General features: G+C 37.7%; 1 protein-coding gene across 10 annotated transcripts in view; it reads left to right on the top strand.

The window, feature by feature from the left end:
• Window positions 1–22,074, top strand: part of NUMB (NUMB endocytic adaptor protein) — a 156,500-nt gene that overhangs the window by 77,881 nt on the left and 56,545 nt on the right. The window contains exon 1 of one of the 10 annotated variants that reach the window (XM_020911207.2): window positions 18,422–18,444. The exons of the other annotated variants lie outside the window; for them this stretch is intronic. The gene's annotated coding sequence lies outside the window, so the exon portion shown is untranslated. Of the gene's footprint in view, window positions 1–18,421; window positions 18,445–22,074 lie in introns of those variants that run through there. 10 annotated transcript variants of the gene reach the window in all.

Here is a 22,074-nt window from a genome sequence, read left to right as displayed (position 1 = left end):
CAAAATAAATGTTTACGATTTTAGGTGACTTAAGGAGATTGTGTTTTGGCAGTGTTCACAGATAATTATGAAGAATGAAAACTTTACATGTTGTGTAAAATGTTGGCAACGTTTCATCACTTGCAGGAGTGGTTGTTAGAACTTACACTGTGGTGATTGTCCGCACCGATTGAGCTTTGAACCAGTGGGAGCGCAGCACATTCACCCAGAACTGAGCCTTGTACTGATCACATGCTCTTCACTCTTACTTATTCCTTGTAGCTGTCAGAATTCTGAAGTGTGATAGCAACTCTTGCTACAATTTAGTAAAGTAAAATACCTGTAATTAGTACCTAGTAAGTTTATACCAATTGCAAAAATATCTGTCAAAGGGAGTAATTTGAGTCACGTTACATAAAAGTTCAAAAGCTCTTATTAAAAATAGGACTTGCTTTGTATATGAGCCCAATACTTTAGAGGCTTTAATCTACACATGCATTTAATTTATTCTTTTTATTATATTGAGCCTTCCTCTCCTCAACCATAGTGTCTCTTTCTAGCTAATTAGATATTTTTATTTATTTATGGCCGTGCTGGTTCTTCATTGCCGCTCGCACTTTCTCCAGCTGCAGTGGCCGGGAGCTACTCTAGTTGCGGTGCGCAGACTGCCTGCTGTGATGGCTTCTCTTGTTGCAGAGCGTGGGCTCTGCGGTGCGAGGGCCTCAGCAGTTGCAGCCTGTGGGCCCGGCAGCTGCAGTCCCCAGGCCCTGGAGCACAGGCTTGATAGTTGTGGGCATGGGCTTAGTTGTTCCAGGGCATGTGGATCATCTTGGAACAGGGCTCCAACCTGTGTCTCCTGCATTGGCAGGTGGGTTCTTTACCATTGAGCCATTAGGAAAGTCCCTTAGATATTTAAAAATGTCTTTCAATAGTTTCTTTTTCTCATAAGTCTCTCAAATCTTCTCTTAAATTTAATTATTATTGTTGTTAAAATTTTAAATAGTAAGTTTTTCCTCTTTTTTTTACATTTTCAGTTTACTGATAGCAACTGTTTTGGTGTATCCTCTGTTCAGCCACCTTAGCTGAAGTATGATGATTGCAGTTGTGTCTTTCTTTCCAGTGCTTATATAGTTTCTTTCTCTTGCCTTGCTATGCTAGTTAGGACTTTTGAGTACAGTGTTCAATACAAGTGTTAAAGAGTGGGCATTCTTATATTGCACTTAGCTTTTAAAAAGAAGTGGTCCATTAATAATAACACAACAAAGATCCTGCATACTGCATCTAAGACCTGAGGCAGCCAAATAAGTAAATAAATATCTTTAAAAAAATAAAAGTAGTTGCATTTTAAAAAAAGAAAAAGAAAAGGGATGAGTGAAGATATACAAGGCAAATGGAAACAAAGCAATCACAGAAGAAAGTGTTGCTGTGTGACCACTCCTTTCAGTGACTGATTTTTCTCCCTTTCCTGATAGCAAACTTTAGTAAAGAACTGATATTCCATATTATTGAGGTGTTTTGAGGAAGTCTCAAAAAGATTGATTTTGTGTTAATCATAGAATAGTCATTTTCTTTTTTTCCCCTTCTCTTCCTCCTTTTTCTTTTCCTTCTTTTCTTCTCCCTTCTCCTCTTTCTTTTTCTTCATTCTTGAATAGGGATATATCTGTCATATTGGGGTGCTTGTTACTTTTGATATTTCACAGTTAATGAACAATTATTAACAATTTTGGCAGCATTTCTGTTTTGGAACATAAAATAATGATATATCTTGCCATCAGTTGATGGCATCTTAGCTTTGATGAAACATACATTTTTACATACATACCATGACTCTGTCCTACCCCATCCTCTACGAAATGCCCTGTTTTGTTTTGTTTTTTGTCTCTCTCATCCTGTGCTTATATCATTCAAGATCTTAATGGAAGAAATAATCCTTATTTTGTCATCCTGGCTCCTCTTCATGCAGCACTTAGCACAATACTTTGTTGGGCACAGGGTTGTATTTAACAATTAAGGGAAGCATGTAGATATACTGAATCATAGCACAGACTGTGACACGTTTATATTAGTGACTGGTTTTTTAGCTTCTTGGTGAGAAGAGATTAATACCTACATTAGTTAAGATTATTTTAAATATAAAGAACAGAGCCCAGTGCTTCCTACATTAAGCAAGTTAAAGAATTTAGTGGATGGATATTTAGTCATCTGATGATGTTCAAGAAAGTTTAACCGATAAAGGAAACAAAAAAAGTGATTAAAGGAAATTCCCTCATGGTCCAGTGGTTAGGACTCCACACTTCCACTGTAGGGGGCATGGGTTCGACCCTTGTTGAGGAACTAAGATCCTTACAAGCTACACAGGGCACAGCAAGAAAAAGAAAGGAAGAAAGACAGTTTAAAAACAGAAAGCACTGTGAAGGAAAATGAAAAGACTAATAACAGTAAAGAATTAAGGGGACTTCTCTGGTGGCCCAGTGGCTAAGACTCCGAGCTCCCAATGCAGGGGGTGATCCCCCGTTGGAGAAATAGATTCCACATGCCACGACTGAAGAGTTCACATGCCACAACTAGAAGATCCTGTATACCACAACTAAAGATACCCCGTGCTTCATCTAAGACCTGACACAGCCAAATAAATAAAAATTAAAAAATAAGCTATACTGAGATATTTTTTAAAAAGAATTATAGAGGATGGTATTTAGAGAGGAAAAGAAAGCCTCATGAATGGAGGTAACATTTAGGTTGAGACTTGAAGTGTGAATGGAAGACAGGCGTTGTTGAAGTTTTTGAGAGAAAAGCATTTTAGACAGAGGGAAATAGCAGGCCCGGAGTGGGAAAGAGCTTGCAGTTAACTGAAAGAGAATATTGGTTAGTTGAGGAGAATGTCCCTTTGAGGTAGGAGAGGCAGGCAGGGGCTGTACCATAACATGTTAGTATCTGCTCTGCATTTGTGACAAGCTGGCCACTGTTCGAAGCACTTCCCAAGCAGTGTTAGTTATTATGCCATATTGACTCTCTGAATGCTGAGAGTTTGGGTTTAACTTGAAGATGCATCGGGAAGCCATGGAACTATTATTCAGTGCCCTGATCCATTTTTAAAGATTACACTGAATGCTTTGTTCACAGTTGGATCAGAGGGGGACAGCAGAGGAAATTGAAATAAATATTAGTCGATGGCTTATACTAGTTCAGGTAGGAGATGTAGTAATCTTGGACCATGGTCCTTTATGGTAGAGTTGGAGAGCAGTGGACAGATTTAAGGTACATTTACAAGTCTTGCTGATGGCTTAGATAAAGGGAGAGGGTTGTGAGGGGAAGGAAGGAGTCAGATTGGAGAAAGTTAAAGAGCTGAAGAGATGATGTGTGTAGATAATTTGTAGTTATTTGTCAGAAAAGGAGAGCAGAACTGTTTTTAACCTTCTTATTTCCATCATTTTTCCAGTGCCATTTCTGTCTTTCTTTTTTAAATTCTTGGAACCAAATATATTTTTATTCTAGTCTGCCTCTCCAGATTGCAGCACCTTTTTCTCATCCCACACTTGACAGATGCTTAGAGGAGGAAAGTCAGTTAAAAAGTAGGCTAGCATTCTCAGCAGTTCTGCCCTTTTTCATCAAGATGTTCCTTGCTAAATCAGTCCTTGCTATATCAGAGCAAAACCATTTTGTTCTATAAGTAAAGGTTTAATTCTTGAAGGAACAGCATCTTAGGAAGTCAGTCTCTGTATATATGTGTTGCGGGATTAGGGGTGATGGTCCTACGTACTTTAACTGTTGAGTCTCAACATACCTTAAAAGATAAAGTTGAGAATAGCTGAATCACCAATTCAGTTCAGCGGTTGTTTTCTCAGTTGAAAGGCAACTGATAAACTAAAAGATAAAATTGGTTGTGTAACTGAAAAAAACTCTCAGAAGAAATAACCTTTTTTTTTTTTTTATGTTTCTTAAATATATATAGGCTCAGCTTTTGAAACCACTTTTGACTGCAATTTTAAGTAGACAGAGTCTTTCCTTATTTTTTGAAGCTCTAGTTTTCCATTATTTTTAAGAAGTGAATAAAGAAGCCATGTATCAAAACAAAAGAATTTTGTGGATAAGATGAAAATTAGTAAGGCAGAAATCTTAAAGTCAGATAATAGATAAGGATCATAGAGTACTATTTAAATAAGTGTTTCTAAGTTTTTAGGATTAATAGTTACAGAATCCTTTGAGATTCCAAAGGAAATTGAAGAATCTGGCCTCAGAAAATGCACAGACACATGAGCATTCAGATTTGAACATAATCTTAGGGCATCGCTAAATCTGAAGAGCCTGTGGGGGTACATGCTGCCCTGGTCGAGAGCGTGTGGTCCGAGTCAGGGCTGAGGAGTGGTGGCTAAGCATCAGCACTCAAACTGTGGCAGTCATCTCTTCTCAGATACCAGCCTTTCAGGCAGCCTGATTTGCTGTTGTTTTTTAAACTTTTGGTCTGACAGCTGATAAAATAATTTTTAGTTTTAGCTGTTGAAACTCTATTATTAAATTTTTTCTTTGAAAATGCTTTAGAAAAGCAGTTACTGTATATGTGTAATCTAGAAAAATGATGTAGGTGAACTTATCTGCAAAGCAGCAATAGAGACACAGACACAGAGAACAAACATATGATACTGTATGTGGTGGTGGTGGTGGTGGTAGGATGAATTGGCAGATTGGAATTGGCATATATACACTACTATGTGTAAAATATATAGCTAATGAGAATCGACTGTGTTGCACAGGGAACTCTACCCAATGTTCTCTGGTGACCTAAATGGGAAGGAAATCCAGAAAAGAGGGGTATATCTATATATACTTATATGTGGCTGATCCACTTTGCTGTACAGCGGAAACTAACACAACATCGTCAAGCAACTACACTTGAATAAAAATTAATTAAAAAAAAAGAAAAAAAAGTCATAGATGGCAGGGTTTTCTGAAATAAGGCAATATAGTATTCAGGATACCCTAAGAAATGAAACTTACTAATAAAGTCAAGGTGAAATATAGACAAATTTCAAATGTACTGATACCTAAGATTATACAGAAGCTGAATAAATGTTTCCTTTTAGAACTAGATTTTTAAAAGCAAACAAACCAACTCTTTGTTCTCTCTCTTTTTCCACGAATCTGTTTGTAACATAACTTTCTCACAAAACTGACCATGAACTTTTAAAATGAACTTTATTAGTCCTATAGGTTAAGTATTGGACCTATTTCCTTCACTGTTGGTGATGAAGCTGTACTTTGTTACTTTTCGTTTGGCTCAGGGCCTAAGTGGAACAATAAGCTAGTGATACAACTTAATTAGTTATAAATTATTTTCTGTTAGGCACATTATGCCAATTAGACCAATATTTAATGAAATCCAAAATTCTTAGGATTCATTGATTGAGTAGGGGATTGACTAGATGACCTACCTCTAAGTCTTTTGGCCATGCTGAGAGTCTAGGATTCCTTACATTTTTTCACTTGATCAAATAAAAGGGTTTTTTCCATCACTAAATCTTGAAAGCAAGTTCCACATCATAAGAAAAAGTAGAAATCAAGGAAAGAAAATGCAAAAACAAAATACTTTGTCTGGAGTATAGTATTGTAGTTGTTTGGTTGCTAATTCTTGTCTGACTCTTTTGTGACCCCATGGATTGTAGCCTGCCAGACTGCCCTGTGCATGGGATTTCCCAGGCAAGAATATGGAGTGGGGTTACCATTTCCTTCTCCAGGGGATCTTCCTGACTCAAGAATTGAACCTGTATCTCCTGCCATTGGCAGGTGAATTCTTTTCCACTGTTCAGTTCAGTAACTCAGTCGTGTCCAACTCTTTGCAACCCCATGGACTGCAGCCAAGTCAGGCTTCCCTGTCCATCACCAACTCCCAGAGCTTACTCAAACTCATGTCCATTGAGTCAGTGATGCCATCCAACCATCTCATCCTCTGTCGTCCCCTTCTCCTCCTACCTTCAGTCTTTCCCAGCATCAGGGTCTTTTCAAATGAGTCAGTTCTTCCCATCAGGTGGCCAAAGTATTGGAGTTTCAGCTTCAGCATCAGTCCTTGCAATGAATATTCAGGACTGATTTCCTTTAGGAGTGACTGGTTGGATCTCCTTGCAGTCCAAGAGACTCTCAAGAGTCTTCTTCAACACCACAGTTCAAAAGCATTAATTCTTCGGCACTCAGCTTTCTTTATAGTTCAACTCTCACATCCATACATGACTACTGGAAAAACGATAGCTTTGACTGGACGGACTTTGGTTGGTAAAATAATGTCTCTGCTTTTTAATATGCTGTCTAGGTTGGTCATAGCTTTTCTTCCAATGAGCAAGCATCTTTTAACTTCATGGCTGCATTCACCATCTGCAGTGATTTTGGAGCCCCCAAAAATAGTCTCTCAGTATTTTCATCTGTTTGCCATGAGGTGAAGGGACATGATGCCATGATCTTAGTTTTCTGAATGTTGAGTTTTAAGCCAACTTTACCGCTGAGCCATATAATGTTATACTTTAAATGATCACTTGATATATGGCATTTTTAGCTTAGATTTTTTAGTGATGGAACAAATTATTGTTATTAAGATTATTGTTAGCAGGTGTACAGTCAGAACATTTTTTTCTTGTCCCTGATAGCTCAGTTGGTAAAGAATCTGCCTGCAATTCAGGAGACCCTGGTTTGATTCCTGGGTCAGGAAGATCTGCTGGAGAAGGGATAGGCTACCCACTCCAGTATTCTTGGGCTTCCCTTGTAGCTCAGCTGTTAAAAGAATCCGCCTGCAATGTGGGAGACCTAGGTTCAATCCCTGGGTTGGAAAAATCCCCTGGAGAAGGGAACAGCTACCCACTCTAGTATTCTGGCCTGGAGAATCCCAGGGACAGAGGAGCCTGGTGGGCTGCTGTCTATGGGGTCACAAAGAGTTGGACACGACTGAAGCGTCTTAGCAGCAGCAGCAGCATACACAGTGTGAGCTTACTGTGTAGTTCTAGTTCTGGGTATTAATGCTAACAACAGTGAACACTCAGGAAACACCGCCTGTGTACTGGGCGCCATGTGTACTGTACACCATGCAGTTTGCATATAATGATTCATTTCATTCTCACAGTAGCCCTATCACGTAGATTCTATTTTTAATCTGTGTTTCTTGGATAAGGAAACAGGCACTGAAAAGTTAAACAATTTGTCCCAATTACACGGTTAATAAGTGGCAGATTTGCCTGGTACTAGAATCTGTGCACTTAGTCCCTCACATTACCTCTCAAAAATATGCCACACTAAGCATAATAACATTTAGGCATATGTGTATAATTAACGGGCTCCCCTGGTGACTCAGATGGTAAGGAATCTGCCTGCAATGCGGGAGACCCAGGTTTGATCCCTGGGTCGGGAAGATCCCCTGGAAAAGGGCATGGCAACCCCAAACAAGAAAGAAAACCAAGAGAACGATAAACATAATTAAGGTTAGTGTTACTTCCGGGGGAAAAGAAAGGGGGACGTAATCAGCAAAGGTTCACATGGGGACTTCGAAAGGTTTAGTAATGCTCTAATTCTTAAGCTAAGTAGAAGATACACAAGTTTTCATTTCATTATGTTCTGTAACCTACATATGAATGCGTATATTCTTTTGTATACATCAGCTATTTTATAATTTAATTATGTGGAAAGCAAGTCACCTAAAATCCTTCTGAGGGTAGAGATGGGGAGTGTAGAAATATAAATACATACATGTATAATTATGAGACATCTAATTAAGGGGTAAGAAAAATAAGTTACATTTAATTATAAAATTTATATCTCACTTTTTGGTCAACACCAGATGGTCAACATCAAAATCAGATTGATTATATTCTTTGCAGCCAAAGATGGAGAAGCTCTATACAGTCAGCAAAAACAAGCCCAGGAGCTGACTGTGGCTCAGATCATGATTTCCTTATTGCCAAATTCAGACTTAAATGGAAGAAGGTAAAGAAAACCACTAGACTATTCAAGTATGACCTAAATCAGATCTCTTATGATTATACAGTGGAAGTGACAAACAGATTCAAGAGATTAGATCTGATAGACTGCCTGAAGAACTATGAACAGAGGTTCGTTACACTGTACAGGACACAGTAATCAAAACCATCCCCAAGAAAAAGGAGTGCAGAAAGGCAAAATGGTTGTCTGAGGAGCCTTACAAATAGTTGAGAAAAGAAAGACGCTAACGGCAAAGGAGAAAAGGAAAGATATACCCATCTGAATGCAGAGTTTGAAAGAATAGCAAGGAGAGATAAGAAAGCCTTTCTCAGTGATCAATGCAAAGAAATAGAGGAAAACAATAGAATGGAAAAGACTAGAGATGTCTTCAAGAAAACTAGAGATACCAAGGGAACATTTCATGCAAAGATGGGCACAATAAAGAACAGAAATGGTATGAACCTAAGAGAAGCAGAAGATATTAAGAAGAGGTGGCAAGAGTATGGAGAACTATACAAAAAAGATCTCCATAACCCAGATAACCACGATGGTGGGGTTACTTGCCTAGAGCCAAACATCCAGGGATGTGAAGTCAAGTGGGCCTTAGGAAGCATCACTACAAACAAAGCTATTGGAGGTGACGGAATTCCAGTTGAGCTATTTCAAATCCTGGAAGATGACGCTGTGAAAGTGCTGAACTGAATATGCCAGCAAATTTGGAAAACTCAGCAGTGGCCACAGGACTGGAAAAGGTCAGTTTTCATTCCAATCCCAAAGAAAGGCATTGCCAAAGAATGTTCAAACTACCGCACAACTGCACTCATCTCACACGCTAGCAAAGTAATGCTCAAAATTCTCCAAGCCAGAGTTCAACAGAACATGAACCGAGAACTTCAGATGTTCAAGCTGGATTTAGAAAAGGCAGAGGAACCCGAGATCAAATTGCCAACATCCGCTGGATCATTGAAAAAGCAAGAGAGTTGGAGAAAACCATCTACTTCTGCTTTATTGACTATGCCAAAGCCTTTGACTGTGTGGATCACAACAAACTGTGGAATGTTCTTAAAGAGATGGAAATACCAGACCACCTTACCTGCCTCCCAAGAAATTTGTATGCAGGTCAAGAAGCAACAGTTAGAACTGAATATGCAACAACTGACTGGTTCCAAATTGGGAAAGGAGTACATCAAGGCTGTATATTGTCACCCTGCTTATTTAACTTATATGCAGAGTACATCATGAGAAATGCTGGGCTGGATGAAGCACAAGCTGGAATCAAGATTGCCAGGAGAAAGATCAATAACCTCAGACATGCAGATGACACCACCCTTATGTCAGAAAGCAAAGAGGAACTACAGAGCCTCTTGATGAAAGTGCAAGAGGAGAGTTAAAAAGCTGGCTTAAAATTCAACCTTTAGAAAACAAGGATCATGGCATCCGGTCCCATCACTTCATGGCAAATAGACGGGGAAACAATGAAAACAGTGACAGACTTTATTTTGTTGGGCTCCAAAATCATTGCAGATGGTGACTGCAGCCATGAAATTAAAAGACGTTTGCTCCTTGAAAGAAAAGCTATGACCGACCTAGACAGCATATTAAAAAGCAGAGACATTACTTTGCCAACAAAGGTCCATCTAGTCAAAGCTATGGTTTTTCCAATAGTCTTGTATGGATGTGAGAGTTGGACTATAAGGAAAGCTGAACGCCAGAGAATTGATGCTTTTGAATTGTGGTGCTGGAGAAGACTCTTGAGAGTCCCTTGGATTCCAGGGAGATCAAAGTCAATCCTAAAGGACATCAGTCCTGAATATTCATTGGAAGGGCTGATGCTGAAGCTGAAACTCCAATACTTTGGCCATCTGATTCGAAGAACTGACTCTTTGGAAAAGACCCTGATGCTAGGAGAGATTGAAGGCAGGCGGAAAAGGGGATGACAGAGGATGAGATGGTTGAATGGCATCACTGACTCGATGGACATGAGTTTGAGAAAGCTCAGGGATTTGGTGTTGGACAGGGAAGCCTGGCATGCTGCAATCCATGAGGTCGCAAAGAGTCAGACATGACTGACTGACTGGGGAAGCCTGGCATGCTGCAATCCATGGGGTTGCAAAGAGTCAGACACGACTGACCGACTGAACTAAGTCTCATTGTTACTGAAGAGAATAAAGTTATTAAAAATTTAGTTTGTCCAACCCAATCCAAAATGAACCAGATGTGAATTCCCTGGCAGACCAGTGGTTAGGACTCCACGCTTTCACTGCTGAGGGCACAGGTTCAGTCCCTCATTGGGAAACTAAGATTCTGCAAGCCGCGCAGCACAGCCAAAAAATAAAATGGACCAAGAAAGAAAGAGAAGGAAAGAAAGGGAGGAAGAAAAGAGAAAGAAAATAATTTTAAAAAGAGAAATTTTAAATGAACCAGAGGCTTTTGTAAGGACATTAGAGAGCTACAACTCTTAGGAAAGTGGGGACTTGTCTCTCCAGAGTTTTTTTTGTTTCTAAATTATGCTTGTTTGCTTTACTTTTTTCTCTTGTCACAATTGCACCTCTAACTTTAGGCCCCTCTTGTATGTAAATTATAAGGAAGATTGGATAAGACAATGCTTTAGAAAACTCACTGTGAGGAAAAAAAATTCACAAACACTATATAGCACACACATGATGTACATAGGATATAGACACATTCAGAAAACTTGACCTTGACACTTAATTATGAGTTTCCCCTTAAGAAAGAAAAAGAAATATCAAAGTTAGCAAAAATGGTAAAATTACTTACAACAATATTAGTTGGTTCTGAATGTAATAATATATAAACTAAAATCTGAAACCATGAGTACCATTCTGAATAGCTGAAAAAAATTAGTAAACTCACAGATTTCTTTAGTTTAGCTAAAGAGTCCTTTTCCAAGAGACTCTAATCTCATTAAAAGTGAAAAATCACATCATTTCAAAATAACATTGGGAGTACTTTAAATCATCCACAAAGTACAGTAGTATACTATCTTGCAATAAATCCAGCACAGCCAAGCATATTTTATAATGTGGAACAGTTCGCTGTTTTCAGCTGAAATCAGTTGAAGTAGCTTGCTTATATTTAGGAACCATGCTGTGAGAAAAATATCTATAATATTTGTATAAAGAAATCATAGACAATTTGCTTCCCTCCTCCCTCAGCATTACAAGATTCATCCTTGTTGATTGTTATAACTGTAGATGATTCACTTTTATGTTTTCTCTTGATTATTTTTTATTTTTAAAAGTGTGTAATTTGAGGTATTATTTTTATTTCTGCATGGTATTCTAATGTGTGAATATACTGTATTGTGTTGATGGATAATTAGATTCTGGTGTTTGTTATTTTATTGTTACAAATACTAAACAATGCTGCACAGATACTATCTTGTATACCTTCTTGTAACTTTCCTAGACAATGGTAAATTATTTATTAAAATGGTTGCACCAGTTTATGCTCCTTTAAGGGTATGAATGCTTGATGCCCCATATTTTATTGTCTGATTTTTTAATATTTGCTAAACTGACAGATGTAAAATGGTATACAGTGTCTTGATTTGCATTTTCCTGATTACTAATGGGTTGCGCATTTTTTTCACATTGTTGGCTGTTTCTGTTCCTTTGTAAAGTATTTGCTCTGTTTTGCCCATTTTCTATTGATATTTTATTTTAAACTAATGTTTGTTTTGCTTGTTGATTTTTAGAAATTCTTTAAAACTAGGGTACTAATAGTTTGTTTATGGTATGTAGCATATATACTCCTAGTTTGTGCCTTATCTTCATTTTCAGATGAGTGATTTTTCATAAGCATTTAAAGATTAGGGGAAATGTTTTTGTTAGACCAGTTTCTTATTTGGAGTAGATAAAATATAATTTCCAGAATCTTTAAACTATACTTTAAAAAAGTGAGATTTTTATAGTCTTTCTTAAGTAATCCATTCCAATGTAAATAACCACTATGAAGAAAAAGTTTTGTTATAGAGTTATTGACCAAAAACTCTTATTAAAGCTTTACTATTAAAATAATCCAATTTTATAACCATAAACCTAACTGCATGGGCTACATTGATTAGCCATTTTAAGAAATGGTACTTTTTGTCCCACTAATTCTTGATTCTTTTAGTTTTATTATGTTTTTCCAACAAGAAGGACCATTTTCAGTTTGTAGCTTACCATATGAAACATGTTTATTGTTTTTTACTTTTTACTAGAGAATTTTTGTTTGTTTCAAGGCACGGTAGTAGTACACCCTACAGTGACTGAATAGGCCGCATGTGGAAGGAGCTTCTTTCAGGGACTTCAGCCTCCTTAGTTGGTGAATGTAACAAATCAGATACACTTTTTAGAGAGATTTCGTTTAGAAAGCTTTACTTTATTTGGAGTTGTATTTTGCCATTTTTTGTAGTGTATTATATATATGTGTGTGTGTGTATATATATATACATATATATACATACATTTATACATATATATACATATATACACACATATATACACACATATATACACACATATATACATACATATATATATATGTAGCATTTAGGAACTGACCCTAAATTGGTTGTCTTTTCCCTTAGATGTGGGCTTCCTGTGGCTGGGGGCAGTTATTTCTTAGACGTCTGTAGACTCCTGTTAAAGTACCATTCATGGTAAATGCCTAATACTTATTATTCTTGTTCTTTTTTTGTTCTTTCCTTGGTAGAGCAATCCATGTGTGTTTGTAATCCTTCTTACACTCATATACTTAGGCAGTGTTCAATAAATCTATGTCTTGTCAAGAATTAGTTTAATTACCATGAAAGTATGATAATTTAGCTGACTTTTTGATTAATTTTATAGATAAGATTTTCTATTTGAAACAGTTGAGCCAAATACTTTGAGTAAAAACTGTCTTTAATTCCAGCAGTGGAATTTAATACACTTTTCTCCTATTTAAATACTCTAAATCTGATTTCAACAGATATTATATCAGCAAGTAGTGCATTCTCTAGAGCAGGTATGAAAAAATTCAGGAGCATTTCTAGTATTAAGTGTCTGAATCCAGTTCACTATCATTTGCTAGATTATTGTAATAGCCTCCTAATTGTCTCCCTGCTTCATTCTTGTTACCTTCAATCCTTTCTTAAAACCAGCTGCCAAAAGTAAAATGTTAAGTGCGTTCTTTTAGAATCCTCCAGGAATCCTCCAGATTCCCCATTTCTCTCAGAGGAAAATTGAAGTGTTTGGCCTACAAGGTTCTTTATTAACTTGTTCTGTGTTACCCATGTGGTCTCATCTCTCCTAGTCTCTTGTCTTCATTTTGCACTGAACACACTGACCTCCTTTCTGTTTGTCAGACACTCTAGGTAAGACCTTTAGGACCTTTGCATTGATTATTTTCTTTTTCTGGGACATTTATCCTACAACATGACTCAACTTTTTTACCTACTTCAATTATTTGCTCAAATGATTCTTTCTTAATTTAAAATTTTATCCCTGCCTCAGTACTTCTAATCCCCCTCTTAACCCTATTCATGTTTTTCTCTATAGCATTTACCATCTGCTAATATACCATAGAGTTGGTGGTGTTCAGGTAAATGCTTTACAATTAGTTTTCCAGATACAGTTCCTACATGAATGATGGTTGATATTTTTGCTTGTTTAGTGAGTAAGATGAAAGTGAAGCAATGAAGTGTGTGTCAGAATTTCAGTCATTTGTCAATGACATGAGAGGCTTCTTTGCTGAATTGGATAATAGTTTTCAAATAGTAGAAGAGTATTTTCTCAAAATTCTTGTGCTATTCATAAGGTAGTGCTTTAGACACCACACACTTTTAAGTTCAGTCTGCATTGTAACATTTTCTCCATCGGTTTCTTAGATCTGGACAAGCACAAAACAATAAATCAAGCAGTAATTGGTAATTTTTGCCAGATTTCACAGTGTAAATATTTCCACTGTGGCCAATTTCAGGTTACCAACATGAAGTCACTGAATACGATATTTGGAAGAGATGTACAGTAGCCCAGCATTAGGCATTATTTCTACCATACAGATACAAAATCAATAACAGCAAGAGCACAGATGATAGTATAATGTAATGTAAAAATAGGAAGTAAGATTTTAGTATTTATCTTTGTTTTAAAATAACTATGTTTATATAATTTAATTTGTAACAAAGGTTATGTTTGACACCAAGTTCACAAACTTCCTGAAAATTTAACAGTTGTATCTTGTCAGTCAGCACGTAGCTATGAATAATCTGGCTATTTATTTTCTGTTTATCTCCTTCATAGAGGCAGAGGTTTTGCTCTGTATTGTTTACTGCAGGCTGGAATGGTAGGCAGTCAATGAATACTTGTTAAGTGAATTTTAATTAAAATAAATGTACTAGATACTGAATGAAAAATAAATTTTGTCTTCAAATAAATTGAAACCTTTTTCATCTTTTAGTATGAAATTTTGATTATAACAATAGCATAATATTCTTACCTCTCTGAATTATTGACCTAGATTATAAATAAAAGCATGCTACTCTGAAAGGGATAGAAGATTTTTAAATTTTCCTTGCTGAAAGAAAGATAATCAATCATGTGACCTCTCTTTTATAAAAAGAAAAATATGAAGCATATATGCACAGGAAAAACCAAAGGAAAAAAACTCTGAAGTGTTGATGGAGGTTATTTCTGTTTGGGATTACAGGTCATTTGTATTTCATTCTCCAGATTTTTCTGTTTTTCCTGTTCTTTACAAGTCACATCTATTATATGATAAAATTATTTTAAAATCAGCTTCTTTATCATACCCTGGTATATAGGATTTTAGTTGAAAGAGGAGGAAAGTAAAATATTACAAGTAGAATATACAGGGTAAAGAAAGAGAAAGAAGTGAGAAAGCCATTGCATATTTGAAAGGCCTGATCGTCATAAGATTATGCAGGGAAGTACTGGGAGATAAGGCTGGAAAATGTTGGGTTCAAGTTGTAGAGGCTTCTGAATGCCAGACTCAGACATCTTTAGAATCTTCAACAGGTTTTGAAGATAGTCAAGGGAAAATTCTAGGAATTTAATCTGGCACAACTCTGTAGGAAGATTATAGGAAAGAGGGCTTGGAGTCCAGGGGTTGTTGCAGAGGTCATGGATGAAGTGATTTTTCTACCAGGGCAATTAGGAATAGAAGTGCTGAATGGCTGAATACCAGAGATAACTGATACCTGTTCCCATCCAGTAGCATCTATTGATGAACTTTGTACGGAAGAATTATAGAAAAGTGTCAGAGATGAACCTTAGAGTATGCTGTTGGCATTTTAAAGCTTTGATGGGTGTAAAGGTGTTTTGTAGAAATACGAAAGTCAGGAAGAAGAGTTTATTTGAAAGGAAGAAGATAAATGGATTTGGAGATATTTGAATTGGAGTTGGAAGTACAAGACTAGAATTCACAAAGAAGTCAGGACTAGATACGAGCTCTTTATGGGAGATAGAAAAAGAAGAAATGTATGTTTATAATTAGTTGAATTTTAACCCATTTTAAAAAAACTGAGTTCAGTATGTAATCTTTTCGTGAATTCAAAGAAGGAAAAGTACAGTTCATCATGAACTATAAACTTACTTATTGACAGGGACATTTTTAGTTTACTAATAAGGTGACTTAACGATTCATTTTCGAATGTTAGCTAAAGTGAAGTTGCTCAGTCGTGTCCAACTCTCTGTGACCCCATGGACTGTAACCTACCAGGCTTCTCCGTCCATGGGATTTTCCAGGCAAGAATACTGGAGTGGGTTGCCATTTCCTTCTCCAGGGGATATTCCTGATCCAGGGGTCGAACCCAGGTCTCCTGCTTTGCAGGCAGACCCTTTACCGGCTGAGCCACCATCATTTTTTTTTTTTTAACCCTGCATTTATTAGAAAAGCTCCATGTGGTCATGATATATTTTTAATATATTGTTTGGTTTGATTTGCTAAATTTTTGTTTAGAATTTATGTATGTTCATCAGAGATATTGGTCTGTCGATTTAAAAACCATAAATAGTGTCTTTGGTTTTAGTATCAGGTAATATTAGCCTGATACAATGGTTTAGGAAATGTTCCCTCCTCTTCAGTTTTTTGGGAAGAGTTTGTAGAACTGGTATGATTTCTTCCTTAAATGTTAGGCGGAATTCACCAGTGAATCCATGTAGCCCAGGAGTTGTGGAAAGATTTTAAACTATAAATTGAATTTCATTAATAGATATAGAACTATTGTGCTGTGCTGTGTTTAGTCGCTCAGTCGTGTCCTACTCTTTGCAGCCCCATGAACTGCAGCCTGCCAGGCTCCTTTGTACATGGGGATTCTCCGGGCAGGGATACTGGAGTGGGTTGCCATGCCTTCCTCCAGGGGATCTTCCAAACCCAGGGTTCAAACCCAGGTCTCCCACATTGCAGGCAGATTCTTTACCAACTGAGCCACCAGGGAAGCCCAAGAATACTGAAGTGGGGAGCTTGTATCTTCTCCAGGGGATCTTCTGATCCAGGAATTGAACCAGGGTCTCCTGCATTGCAGGCAGATTCTTTACCAGCTGAGCTACCAGAGAAGCCCATAGGACTGTTAAGGTTATCTATTTCTTCTTGAATAAGCTGTGAAAGTTTGTACCTTGAAAGGAATTTTTCCATTCCATCTGAGTTGAATTTATTGGCATAAACTTGTTTATAATATTCCCTTATTATTTTTAATATCTATAGAATCTTTTAGAGATAACACCTCTGTCATTCTTTTTATTTATTTTTGGCTGTACTGAGTCTTCGTTGCTGCCCTTGGGCTTTCTCTAGTTGCAGCGAGTGGGGGCTACTGTGCAGTTGTGGTGCATGGGCTTCTCATTGCAGTGCTGTTGCAGAGCATGGGCTCTGGAGTTCGTGGGCTCGGTGGTTATGGTGCCCAGTCTTAGTTGCCCCTCAGCAAGTGGAATCTTCCAGGATCATGGATTGAACTTGAGTCCTCTGCATTAGCAGGAGGATTCTTAACCACTGGACTATCACAGAAATCCTCTCATTCTTGACATTGGTAATTTGTATCATTTTTCCCCCCCTAAATAGTCCAGCTATAGGTTTATCAGTTTTTCTTCAATCTTCTCCAAGAGCTAGCTTTTGGTTTCCTTTTTTTCTATATTTATATTTTCCTACTTTACTGCTTTCTGCTTTGATTCCTACTGTTTCCTTTTTTTCTGCTTGCTTTGCATTTCTTTGTCCTTTAGTTTCTGTAGGTAGAAGCTAAGGTCATTGTTTTAAGTTAAGACCCTTCTTGTTTTCTAATATAGATGTTCAGTGCAGGGTCTCTCAATGGTGCACTATTGGCGTTCTAAGCTGGACAATTCTTTCTTGTCAGGGGCTGGCCTGTGTGTTACAGGATGCTTAGCAGTATCTCTGGCCACTATCCATGAGATGCCTGTAGCATCTCCCCTAGTGACAGCCAAAAATGTCTTCTCCAGGTATTGCCAAATGCACAGGATTCCTCCCCACACCTGGTTGAGAACCACTGGTTTAGTGCTATAAGTTTCTAAGTTCTGCTTTTGTGAAATCCCATAAATTTTGATATATTATGTTTTCATTCAGTTCAAAATACTTTCTGAATTCCTTTTTTATTTCTACTTTGACACATGGGCTATTTTGAAATGCATTATCTAGTTTCCAAGTATTTGGTAATTTAATTCCTTTGTGGTCAGAGATCATATTTTGCATAACTTGAAACCTTCTAAATTTGAGACTTGTTCTATGGCCCAGAATATGGTCTATATTGGTAAATGTTCCATATGCACTTGAGAAGAATGTGTACTCTGTTATCATTGGGTAGAATGTTCTATAAATGTCAATCAGGTCTTGTTGATTGATACTATTGTTCAAGTCTTACTGTACATCTCCTTGTTGATTTTCTTCCTACTTATTCTGTTAATTATTGTGATGGGAGTATATAGCCACTCCAACTTTCTTTTGATTTGTATTAATATGGTATATTGTTTTCTATCATTATACTTTTAACCTGTTTGTGTCTTTGTGTTTTAAGTAGGTTTATTACAGGCAGCATGTTGTTGGGTCTTGTTTTTTTATCCAGTCTAATGAGCTAGTTACTCTCTTTGACTACTGGGGCAGCTAGTGTCACTAATAAAGGTGCTGCCTCCCCTAACAAGTCTATTCCAGATCTCATTGGGGGAACATTGTGGCCATGAAGCCAGCCTGCAGGACTGTGGTGGACAGGGTGGAGGGCTGGTGAATATGGTTATACCATCCTTCCTGTGCCTATCTAGGACCAGGCAGAGGCACATGAAGGCAGACCAACCCTCTGGGGACCCTGGAGGAAGCCAACAACTGTGCCTGAGAGAGATGGAACTTTTGGAATTTGACTTGCATTGTTACTGACCAATCAGAATGTTCACTAGCCTTCAGTTCAGTTTAGTTCAGTTGCTCAGTCGTGTCCGACTCTTTGTGACCCCATGAACTGCAGCATGCCAGGCCTCCCGGAGTTTATTCAAACTCATCTCCATTGAGTCGGTAATGCCATCCAACCATCTCATCCTCTGTTGTCCCGTTCTCCTCCTGCCTTCAGTATTTCCCAGCATCAGGGTCTTTTCCAATGAATCAGTTCTTCACATCAGGTGGCCAAAGTATTGGAGTTTCAGCTTCAGCATCAGTCCTTCCAATGAATATTCAGGACTGACTACCTTTAGGATTGACTGGTTGGATCTCCTGGCAGCCCCAGGGCCTCTCCTGAATCTTCTCCAACACCACAGCTCAAGAGCATCAGTTCTTTGGTGCTCAGGTTTCTTAATAGTCCAGCCCTCACATCCATACAAGACTACTAGAAAAACCGTAGCTTTGATTAGATGGACCTTTGTTGGCAAAGTAATGTCTCTGCATTTTAATATGCTGTCTTGGTTGGTCATAACTTTCCTTCTAAGGAGTAAGTGTCTTTATTTCATGGCTGCAGTCACCATTTGCAGTGATTTTGGAGCCCCCCCTAAAATAAAGTCTGCTACTGTTTCCACTGTTTCTCCATGTATTTGCCATGAAGTGATGGGACTGGATACCATGATCTTTGTTTTCTGAATGTTGAGCTTTAAAGCCAACTTTTTCACTGTCCTCTTTCACTTTCATCAAGAGACTCTCTAGTTCTTCTTCACTTTCTGCCATAAGGGTGGTGTCATCTGCATATCTGAGATTATTGATATTTTTCCCAGCAATCTTGATTTCAGCTTGTGCTTCCTCCAGCCCAGCGTTTCTCATGATGTATGCTGCATATAAGTTAAATAAGCAGCGTGACAATATACAGCCTTGACGTACTCCTTTTCCTATTTGGAACCAGTCTGTTGTTCCATGTCCAGTTCTAACTGTTGCTTCCTGACCTGCATACATATTTCTCAAGAGGCAGGTCAGGTGGTCTGGTATTCCCATCTCTTTAAGAATTTTCCACAGTTTGTTGTGATCCACACAAAGGCTTTGGCATAGTCAATAAAGCAGAAATAGATGTTTTTCTGGAACTCTCTTGCTTTTTCAGTGATCCAGCGGATGTTGGTAATTTGATCTCGGGTTCCTCTGCCTTTTCTAAAACTAGCTTGAACATCTGGAAATTGTCAGTTCAGGTACTGTTGAAACCTGGCTTGGAGAATTTTGAGCATTACTATTTTAGTGTGTTAGATGAATGCAATTGTGCAGTAGTTTGAACATTCTTTGGCATTACCTTTCTTTGGGATTGGAATGAAAACTGACCTTTTCCAGTCCTGTGGCCACTGCTGAGTTTTCCAAATTTGCTGACATTGAGTGCAGCATTTTCACAGCATCATCTTTCAGGATTTGAAATAGCCTAAAAACTGGAATTCCGTCAACTCCACTAGCTTTGTTTGTAGTGATGCTTCCTAAGGCCCACTTGACTTCACATTCCAGGATGTCTGGCTCTAGCTGAGTGATCACACCATCGTGATTATCTGGGTCGTGAAGATCTTTTTTGTATAGTTCTGTGTATTCTTGCCACCTCTTAATATCTTCTGCTTCTGTTGGGTTTATACCATATCTGTCCTTCATTGTGCCCATCTTTGCATGAAATGTTCCCTTGGTATCTCTAATTTTCTTGAAGAGATCTCTAGCCTTCCCCATTCTATTGTTTTCCCCTATTTCTTTGCACTGATCACTGGCCTTACTACTTTGTTAAACCAGTTGTTAGATTGTGGAAGGTCACGGATTGGATCCTAGGCAAGGAACTTAGCACAATGAATGTTTACTATCTAGAATGTAAGCATCGCAAAAACTTATCACTGGTATGGCTATATCAAGTACATACTGGCCAATTACATGGTGTGTGTTTCTCTATTCATGTTTGAATGTGCTGGGTTTAATTCTGTTTATTATATACTAATACCTATTAGAAAAATTTAGGAAAATAAAGAGATCATCACGGGAAAATTTTCACCTATCCTAACTGCTTATGATTGCCCTGGTCTTTCCCTGAATTTCAAGCTTATACACATCTCCGCCTGGCATCCTGATAAACAGACCCCTCAAATTCAACAATTTGGTTCGCTGAATTCTTCTATCCAGCTTACTGAGGCCTAAAACTTAGGAGTCATATTTTTATTTCATTCTCTTCCTCACCTTTTATAATCAATTCCTGCTCTTGACTTTCCCCACAAAGAAAATTCTGTTGATCAACCAAAACTGAGTCTATTAAACTTACTGCAGCAAGGGAGAGCACCACTATGATAGAGTCTTACCAGTTAGGGGAAGTTAGGAAAGGTTATTTCTGGGGTTTTGAGATCTGGACTCAAGATGGTTTAAGGCAGGTCCTTGAAGGTGGGGAACTGGTTGGGATGGGCAAAGTTTGCAACACAGCATTTAAAATTAATGGACATAGCAAGAAGAGCAATCTGTTACCATGTCAGGAGAACTGTTTGCCCTGATGCACAAATTGTTTGTCCAGATAAATTAGTTAAACTTTCCTGACAAAGTGTAGCTAATTCTTGGCTTACAGTCTTATCCTCTTAGGCAGAATGCTTTCCTGAAGCACAGTTACATCATGTTGACTCAGTTAATTCATAGATTTCCTGAATCTATGTTTTGTTGATGTTGTTGCCTCTGCCTGAAATAATCTTTTCCCTCCTATTTCCCACAGTATGTGACTGTTTTTTGTTCTTTAAAAACCTAACTCAGGCAGTGTCTCCTATAGGCAATGTTTCCTGAACCTAGACTGCTTCTAGGTGATACTGTATATAGTGCTATTATTACATTCTCCATGTTGTGCAGAAATGAAACTTTTATAAAGGGAGAGAGCCATCTAAAGGCTGGTTGTCTTATTAATTTCTGTATCCACTAGCATTCATAACAGGGCCCAGCACATGGTACATTTTCAGTTTTTACTCACCCAAACAAATTGGGTCAGAGGAGGAAGACCAAAGGAATAGGAGATAAGAGGTGATGATATAACTTTAAATTAATGTGATTGAGGCAGTATCAGTGCCCCCAAATACAGAAATTTAAGTAAGAGAGGAAGAGGTAAGAGTACATTTAGGAAGTGCTCCTAATTGGGATAATAGTTTGTGTTGATTATTTCTCCAAGAGTGATAATGCAAAGAGAACACCAATGGAGGATTAATATTTGAGGAGTATCTACAGTGGGTGGGAGAAAGTAGAAGAAGCCCTCAAAGGCATTGGTAGAAACAGAGATGAGGAGGATAAACCAGAGGATTTCCTGATTTGGGCAATTAAGTTGTACACAGTGACCTCTGAAAATCTGGTAGAATAGGGATATCATTTTTAAAAAATTTAGTTTGTAGGACAAAATAAGTTTGTTCTCAGGTTTTATACTTAGAAAAATATATTTTTCACCTGTATTCAACCAGGACTTCCACAGAGGGTGTGGTTTTCTTTATTTGGGAGTCAAGTTTAACTTTATTGAGGACCAGTAGGAAACATTACTTTGAATTAACATTTTCTATTTTTTCTTGTTATCTTTTTTTTTCGGTAAGCAAAATCATTATACATAGATTACCTGAAAATAGAATGTTTGGTCTCCCTTGTATTAATTATTATCTTAATTGCTAGATTATTTTGTAGGCCAGTGGCAGCAAGCAAGATATTATGATTATGTATTTTCTTTTTACCAAGTTCATTTTAGAACAGTTACAGATATAT

Source organism: Odocoileus virginianus, chromosome 6 (assembly GCF_023699985.2).
Source record: "Odocoileus virginianus isolate 20LAN1187 ecotype Illinois chromosome 6, Ovbor_1.2, whole genome shotgun sequence".
In the NCBI taxonomy this organism is placed as follows: Eukaryota; Metazoa; Chordata; class Mammalia; order Artiodactyla; family Cervidae; genus Odocoileus; species Odocoileus virginianus.
Note: the sequence above shows the minus strand (reverse complement) of the source record. Positions and strands in the feature narration are given on the sequence as shown.